This window comes from Loxodonta africana, chromosome 14 (assembly GCF_030014295.1).
Source record: "Loxodonta africana isolate mLoxAfr1 chromosome 14, mLoxAfr1.hap2, whole genome shotgun sequence".
In the NCBI taxonomy this organism is placed as follows: domain Eukaryota; kingdom Metazoa; phylum Chordata; class Mammalia; order Proboscidea; family Elephantidae; genus Loxodonta; species Loxodonta africana.
In genome coordinates, this window is record NC_087355.1 from 77,783,986 (window position 1) to 77,792,200 (window position 8,215).

Sequence of the window (8,215 nt, forward strand, 5' to 3'; positions counted from 1 at the left end):
TTCAGGCAAAAACATTCGCATTGATTCAACACCTACTATGAGCCAGCCAGAGGCCAGGTGCTTTTACTTACAGAAACCTGTTTAATCCTCTCAACAGTTCTGTGAGGGAGGGATTATCTTTCCTCTTTAGAGGAGGAAATTGAGACTCAAGGACTTTAAGTAAGTCACCCAAGGTAACATAACCCATTGCTATTGTGTTGATTCCAATTCATAGCAACCTTATAGGACAGAGTAGAACAGCCCTATAGGGTTTCCAAGGAGTGATTGATGGATTCGAACTGCTGACCTTTTGCTGACCTGGTAATCACTGGGCCATCAGGACTCCAAAGGTACACGTTGATTGAACTTAAGAGCTTCAATTCAACCAAAGTCAGGTGGACTTACTGTGTGTGCTCTAATGGGAAATTCCATCTAATTAAACATATATCTGGTATATAGTTTACTATATACTGTGAAATAGTCACATTTTTAAGAACTGAGGTTTACTCATACATGAATTTTTGATGTTTGAATTTCAGCGTGTGTGAGTATGTGTGTGTGTGAATGTGTGTATGAGTGAGTGTGTGCAGGGCAGAGAAAACATCAAACAGAATAAGCAGGAAATTATGGGTGACACACTCTGACAAATTCATTGCTCTGGTCCTCAGTTTCCAGAGCTATAAAATAAAAAAAGTTGGAAAGAGTACTTCCAATGTCCGTTCTAGATCTTTACATGGAGTCTCCCCTATGCGAAGGGAAGGACTCTTTCTTCATTCTATCATCTGCTTAGGTTAAAAGACCTTTTGTTTCTCCTGAAGCCAAATCAAATCTGACAGAAAAACCAGGTGGGGCACCTGTAATATAGACTGACTTCTAGGTACACACACTGTTAGACAAGGGTGTGGAGCTGAAAGGAGGTCATTTTGTAGTAAGTGGGCTTTGGGGGCAATGCATTTATTAAGTGGAGGTGGGGTTGGGATTACTCTACATCTTTACTTCTTCTACCCTAATGATACAGGCATAGATGAGGAACATGAGGGCACCTGGGTGGCTGAGAAAACAACAGTCCATGAATGAGACAACGTCATTGAGCCTCAGATCTGAGGTTTTGGAAGAGGCTGTGGCCAGAGTCAGCGTGGACATCTAGCAGAGGAGAAATAAGATATCAACAGTTGAGCGTGGTTGAGGCTTCTAGAAGGCTACGCTTAAAAGCCTGGACAGGGATTATAGCAAGTGAGGAAATGGAAAGAGAAAGTTATCCAAATGAATCCAAAGAGCAAAAGTGTAAGTAGCAAAGCTTGAGGCTGGACCAAAGAATCTTCTTTATGAAGATGAAATAGTAGGTGTCTATCTTGGGCAATGCAGGATACTGTAACTTATAGCTGATATAGAGACAAATTTGACCCATATATGTTTATTTCTTACTTAGTGGCTTGGGGAATCAAGATTTAGAGTTGGAAGGAACTTTAGACGCTACCTTATCTAGCTTCTTTTCCAATGCAGGAACCACTTGTAAAAAATCTCTAAAAATGGTAACTATTTCCACTGTATTTCAGGCTTTCCTAATCCTTTGAAGGAGAGTAGTTAACAACACAAGTTGTAGAGAAGACAGACCTGGCTTGGGATGCCACCTATCGTACTTACTAGTTGTAAAGTCTTAGGTAAGAAAATTAATTCTTTGAACCTTAGCTTCATTAAAAGATACGGGAATTCTTTGTACTTCAGAAGAGAGTTGTGAGGATGAAGTAACACGTCTACGGACTGTTTAGCAAAGTGCCTGGCATAAAAAAATTGTTCAATAAATGCTAACTTCTAAAACACTTTATAGAAATGTATCTCAGTTTTATTGTCTAAGTATCCTATGTAGTTATTATCAGCCCCGTTTTTTGCATGAGCATATGGATCCTGGGAGAATTTGGGTTAAGTTGATCATGATAATAGAATTAATAAGCGGCAGAGTTGGGAATTGAACCCCATTTTATCTGACTACCAAGCCTGTTTGTTTTCAGCTAAATCATAGTACTTTCCATGTTCAGCAAAATTCTGCTTTCTAGTAACTGGGCAGCAACATAATGTGATTTTTAAGGACATGAGATAATAATGACCTTGCGGTGTGGTGAAAATGAAATGAGGTAATAAAACTAAAACACTTTTGCACACTCCAACCAACCAACCTGCTGCCATCAAGTCGATTCTGACTCATAGCAACCCTATAGGACAGAGTAGAACTGCCTCATAGAGTTTCCAAGGAGCACCTGGTAGATTCGAACCGCCAACCTTTTGGTTAGCAGCCGAGTTCTTAACCACTGTACCACCAGGTCTCCACTTTGTACACTAGGCATATAATATCTACACACTACTCATATGATATTCACTTGCACTTAGCTGCCACTGGAATTTCCATCATCATCACAGAACCTGGTACAGAGCAGATGTTCAGTACATAAATCCTGAATAGTTGATGGCATATGCTTTGCCTTTTTGGAGCATCAAAGAAAAAGTCAACTTCAACTTCCACTCAAGCACCGTACAAATATGAGAAGGCATTTTTCACGTCTCCTCCCAATCTCTTCTGAAGGCTACACATTGCCAGCTCCCTCACCTTCTCCCAGCCCAATCTCATGTCTTTGACAGAGGTCACATAAAGTGGCTGCGAGGGTCACTATGGAAGAAACCAAGTAGAGAAAGTCATAGGCCTGTTCAAGCCCTGACTCCCCCACCCCCTGGTCACCTAGCCTAATTTCTGTTTTCTAGACAAGATACGCTTTGTGAGGCACTATTCTGATTTCCCCCACGACGCTCAAGAAAAGACTAAAGTACAGCTGAAGAATTTAACCTGCGTGAGGCCCACAGCGTGGAAATTTACAAGCCTGTCACACTTTGAGTGCAACCGGAGTACCACACATATGCAATGGGAAGTGGTTTTTTAGATCTCAGAAGAGCTGCCTCCTTCAAAATTTTGGTCTTCATAAAGCATTAACCTGTTTTCACTTCTCGACTTTAGTTCTCTACCCTGAGACCTGGTAACCCAAATTGTTCTTTCTCGTCAACATTAGAAAATATGGCATCAGTAATAGTGGCATGGCTAATTACATGGGGGTGACAATATTTCAGAAGGAGGGCAAGGAGCTAATGTCTCTGTGATGCTAGCACACCTGACAAGCAAGAGGGTGTTAGGGAGCTCTTACCCAATACAGGTGGGCAGGGAAACCAAGAAATGCTACCTAGATCCCAAGGTAAGGCGACTTAACCTGGATGCCCTCTGACACCTGGATACCAGCTGAGGCCCACACGCCTTTGGTCATAGAATTACATCACATTTCTTTCCATATTGAGAAAACTCTGCTTTCGTGAATGTGGCATACATAGCTCTTAACATATGAGTTGTTAAGCCTCCTTCGTTTATTCATATATTCATTTAACAAATTTCCTAATAATGTATTAATTAGTATTCATTGATTTTTTTGTCTGTTTTGCTTTTACTATATAACAGACATTGTGATGGTTTTTATCCATGAACTATTTTATTTCAACTGCATAACTCTTCAAAGAGTTAGGTTTTGGTATCAACACTTTTAGACGAGAAAACTGGAGCTAAGAATATTATTACATACCAGTGCTACTATCTGGTAGGTAAGTTAACTTACCAATATTTGTGGTCGTTACCAAGTTAATAAAAAGTTAAAATCCAAACCCATAAAGAACTCACTCTCCTAGGTAATTAAGTAGACAGACAGATAAGAGAGATATACTTAAAGTTTTAAATTTTAATAGCTGAAAAACACAAAGCTAAGCAGATGTAGCCTCACAGCAAGCACCTATAAATATGGATAAACTAGGGCATTTTTTGAAAGGTACGTGAGCAATCTCAAAAGAAAGATTCATCTCCAAATACCCAAAATGAAGAAGTTCACGTTGGCTGTGTGAAACACCCGAGCTGACTCTTATTGTGATGAATTGTGATAGACGTTGGATGCAGATAGAGACTCTCATGGTTGGTGGCTGAGGTTCGAATGTCTCTATGGGGCAAGGAGATCAAAGTTTAGCCTGAGTACAGTACATAGATTCAGCTTATATCTTTGCAGATACAAGGTCCTAAAGGGGTTCCAACTGTGTTAGGGAAGTTCCAAACACTGATCTACAGCAGCAAAAAAAGCTTGCCTCTTCCCAGAGACCTGGGTAGAAAAGAGGTGTTTCCCATGGGAAAAGGAAACTTCGTGGCTGTAGCACTTCCGTTTGTGAGATCTGGATTTACAGTTCCATATAATGCAAGAATCCCAAACAGATGTGTTGCTATAAAAACTAGTCATAGATTCATGGAACAACTGAACATCACTACAGAAACAAATATAAAACTTTCACAGCCCAGGGCCTGTGTGATTCCAACAGAGAAAGAACAAACTCCACAGAAAAGAAGCTCACAAGGCCAAATGATATTGACAGGTGAGGTGAGGTCAGATTACAGAGAGAATTAAAATAAAATATTTAGCTAAAAATAAATAAAGTGTTCCTATGCTCATCAAAAGAATAAAAGACTTCACCAAAAGAGTAAAAAAAGATTACCTAGAGACTGGGAAAAAGTTTTTAGCTACGACATTTCTGATCAGCATCTGATCTCTAAAATCTACGTGATACTGCAAAAACTCAACTACAAAAAGACAAATAACCCAATTAAAAAATGGGAAAAGGATATGAACAGACACTTCACAAAAGAAGACATTCAGGTAGCTAACAGACACATGAGGAAATGCTCACGATCATTAGCCATTAACCCACTACCACTGCCGCCGAGTCGATTCCGACTCATAATGACCCTATAGGACAGAGTAGAACTGCCCCGTAGAGTTTCCAAGGAGTGCCTGGTGGATTCGAACTGCCGACCTTTTGGTTAGCCACCATAGCACTTAACCACTATACCACCAGGGTTTCCTCATTAGCCATTAGAGAAGTGCAAATCAAAACTACAATGAGATTTCACTTCACTCCAACAAGGCTGGCATTAATCCAAAAAACACAAAATAATAAGTGTTGGAGAGGTTGTGGAGAGACTGGAACACTTAAACACTGCTGGTGGGAGTGTAAAATGGTACAACCACTTTGGAAATCAATTTGGCGCTTCCTTAAAAGCTAGAAATAGAACTACCATATGATCCAGCATCCCACTCCTTGGAATATATCCTAGAGAAGTAAGAGCCTTTACACGAACAGATATATGCACACCCATGTTCATTGCAGCATTGTTCACAATAACAAAAAGATGGAAGCAACCAAGGTGCCCATCAATGGATGAATGGATAAATAAATTATGATATATTCACACAATGGAATACTACACAATGATAAAGAACAATGATGAATCTGAAACATTTCATAACATAGAGGAATCTGGAAGGCATTATGCTGAGTGAAATTAGTCAGTTGCAAAAGGAAAAATATTGTATGAGACCACTAGTATAAGAACTCGAAAAATAGTTTAAACTCAGAAGAAAATATTCTTTGATGGTTACAAGAGCGGGGAGGGAGGGAGGGAGGGAGAGGGATTTTCACTAATTAGGTAGTAGATAAAAACTATTTTGGGTGAAGGGAAAGATATCATGCAATACGGGAGAGGACAGCACAACTGGACTAAACCAAAAGCAAAGAAGTTTCCTGAATAAAATGAACACTTTGAAGGCCAGCGTAGCAGGGGCAGAGGTTTGGGGACCAGGGTTTCAGGGGACATCTAAGACAATTGGCATAATAAAATCTATTAAGAAAACATTCTGCATCTCACCTTGGAGAGTGGCGTCTGGGGTCTTAAGCACTAGCAAATGGCCATCTAAGATGCATCAATTGGTCTCATCCCGCCTGGAGCGAAGGAGAATGAAGAATACCAAAGACACAAGGTAATTATGAGCCCAAGAGACAGAAAGAGCTAGATAAACCAGAGACTACATCAGCCTGAGACCAGAAGAACTAGATGATGCCCAGCTATAACTGATGACTGCCCTGATAGGGAACACAACAGAGAAGCCCTGAGGGAGCAGGAGAGCAGTGGGATGCAGACCCTAAATTCTCGTAAAAAGACCAGGGTTAATGGCTTGATGGAGATCAGAAGGGCCCCGGAGGTCGTGGTCCCCAGACCCTCTGTTAGCCGAAGACAGGATCCATTCCCAAAGCTGACGCTTAGACAGGGATTGGACTGGACTATTGGATAGAAAATGATACTGCTGAAGAGTGAGCTTCTTGGATCGAGTAGGCACATGAGACTATGTGGGCATCTCCTGTCTGGAGAAGAGATGAGAAGGCAGAGGGGGTCAGAAGCTGGCTGAATGGACATGAAAATAGAGAGTGGAGGGAAGGAGTGTGCTGTCTCATTAGAGGGAGAACAACTAGGAGCATATAAAAAAAAAAAACTATATAGCAAGGTGTATATAAGTTTTTGTAGGAGAGACTGACTTGGTTTGTAAATTTTCACTTAAAGCACAAAAAAAATAAAGTGTTGTTGTCGATTCCGACTCATAGCAACCCTATAGTACAGAGTAGAATTGTTCTATATAGTTTCCAAAGAGCGCCTGGTGGAATGGAACTGCTGACCTTTGGATAGCAACTGTAGCTCTTAACACTATGCCACCAGGGTTTCCATTTAGCTAATAGCAGCTACTAAAGTTAGTAATAATTTTTCAACAAGCCTGGGAAGGAGACTTTCTATAACCAGGTACTTGAGTGTCTGTTCTGGGTGTTGGTAACAGGAATGAGGAAGGAATAAGTCCAGCTTGAAGGGATTTTATGGAAGGAATGTACTAGAGTTAGTGGCGATACCCATGGGTAAGAATGGATAAGAATGTGAGTGGTACAGTTAGAGTTCCTAGGTTATTACCCTATTTCACCCACCTAATCTTTAAACTCATATTTACAATAGATGAAATGGAGATAATAATGAGACACACCTCATAGGGTTAGAGTGAGTAAAGAATGACATGCAACATGATAAATGCTCCATGAATGTTAGCTGGTGTTATTGTTCAGGGGTCTGAGGCCTAGGATGTTTCAACAATGATGACATGATTTGAAAAAAATAATTGGGGAGTGAATAGGAAAAACTGGGGAGAGAGTAGGTTTTTGGCAGAAGAGGATATGCTTTCTTTTGGATGTGATGAGTTTAAATTCAGCAAATGTTTATACTTACTGTGTGCCAGGCTCAGGGATGCTTGAATAGAACTTACAGTACATAGCTTTGAGAGTCATATAGGTTTCAGAAGCAATTGAACAAACGTGTTAAGAGTTTTGGCTCTAGAGTAAGACTTTCTAGTTTTGAACTCCTGCTTACCAAAGACTTTCTAGTTTTGAACTCCTGCTTACCAATTAGCATTGATTTTTTTTTCTCCAGACCTCAGCTTTCTTGTCTGAAAGGGGATAAAACTAACCTCTAGAGTTCTTCTGAGGACTAAAGATAAACAAAGTGTTTAGCATCATATCTGGCATATACTAAGAAATTTCTAAGAGTAATAATAATAGTAGCGTGATTATAGAAAACAGTAGTCATGTTAGTAATAGTAACATCTGAATTACTGCCTGAAGGCCAGGCGAGAGGCTAACAGCAACAGTGTAAATTTTGTAGAAAATAACACAGAGGTCAGAATGGAGTCATTACTTTGAACAATCCTTTCCATGGGGAGAGAGGTAAAGGGATGAGAACTGGGATTTGAAAGGAGGAGAAAGAGGAGCCAACCAAGAGAGAGAAGGACCTGGCAGAGGGATAGGAGAGAGTAATGTCTGAGAATTGAGGGGAGATGGTGCTTTGAGAATAGAGAGCCAACAGAATCTATAGTCACTGAGAGATCAAAGAGACTGACACTTGAGGCAACCCTTGGGATGAGTCTCCAGTACCAATATAGGGGCAGAATATACTACAGATGGTTATAACAAGAAACCTTTTGGAGAAGTAAGTTAAAAATATGATTTGGTACCTAAAGTGTTATATGGGTAGGAGGTCTATTCAGAATAAGAGGCAGTGTGATTCCACCTTCGCATTCAGACCTAAGCGGGATGGCATATCAGCTGTTCTGTGACCCTGAGAGTTACCTTTTCCTCCTCAGCACACCACTAGACTACATTTTCCAGCCTCCCTTGCAGTTAGTTGTGGCTAGGTGACTGAGTTACAGCCAATGGGATGTGAACTGAGTGATGGGCACCTTGCCTACCACATAGTAACTGTTCCTGGGCAGTCCTCCTGCTCTTTCTGTTTTCCAGTTGA